This window comes from Crocuta crocuta, unplaced genomic scaffold (assembly GCF_008692635.1).
Source record: "Crocuta crocuta isolate KB4526 unplaced genomic scaffold, BGI_CrCroc_1.0 scaffold233, whole genome shotgun sequence".
In the NCBI taxonomy this organism is placed as follows: Eukaryota; Metazoa; Chordata; class Mammalia; order Carnivora; family Hyaenidae; genus Crocuta; species Crocuta crocuta.
In genome coordinates, this window is record NW_027529526.1 from 1,901,790 (window position 1) to 1,902,915 (window position 1,126).

Genomic DNA, 1,126 nt, shown 5'->3' on the forward strand with positions numbered 1-1,126 from the left:
GCTTAGTCCAAACCCACCCACATTATGAGTAACCAGCCCCTTTTTGATTGGGCCTTGGCTTGCCTTCCCCTCCTCTGCAGCCATGTTGCTTGCTCCCTTCCCCTCGGGGCAGTGGAGGACAAGTCTTAATAGGTTTCATTCCTCTCCCTGTCCTCCCCCGCACCCTGCATTTCTTCACCAGGCAGGTCTGTCCTCAAGAGTTCTGGGGATCGAAGGGATCAAGGCTTTGCTTCTTAGCGTCTAGGGTTCCTGGTATTTGAGAATTCATGCACCCCAAAGCTAGAAAGGATTGGTCATCCAGCTCACTAGGTTTTGAACTTAGGTTTTACAGCAGAATCATCCCTTTAAAAAAAATCATAAGAAGCTACTGGACTTCAAACAAGGATGGGGGTGCGGTCTCTCGGCCTCCCTCTTCTACTTACTCGTTTGCAATCTCCCATCAGGTGTCTCTGCAAAAATCCTAGTTTGAAAATCACGAATTCACCCACCACCCACGTGAGACTGAGCCTCCTCTATCCTGTCCCCACAATTCTACAACCCCTTTACTAATGGCATATTCACCACCACCCAAGGCTTCCCTCTCTGCTTCTGGGTCAGGGCACTGCCCATTAAGATGCAAATGCCCCTGGAGCAGAGTGACACATTATTTGCCCGAGCTGCCCGTCTAAAGTACAAATCAGCTAATCTAATCTCACTCCTCCTCACTGTTTGACTGAGCCCAGAGTTCAAGGAGAGAGGAAACACTTGAAGGGAATCTGTATCATTTTGGAGCAGGCAGTAGGTCTGGGAGGAGGTAGGCAGCAGTAGAGGACACTGGGTAACTAAGTCACCAAAGGTGCTAGGTGCCCATGCACCGGGGAACGTATCATAGATAAATTTGGATGGTGGCAAATACTGCCCATCCCCCACCCTCCTGAACTACCCCCACACCCATACACGTGACCAGGGAAGTGAGACCCACTCCAACAAGCACCATGTCACCAGAGCCAGGGAGCCAGCCTGGCGCCAAGATGCACTGGCCAGGACTGTGACCCAAGCTGTAAGGACATCCAGGGCCCCTGGCATCATACCCCTACCCCTTCCTCTCCAGGACGGGCACATGCCACACAAGCAGACAAGCAAGGCA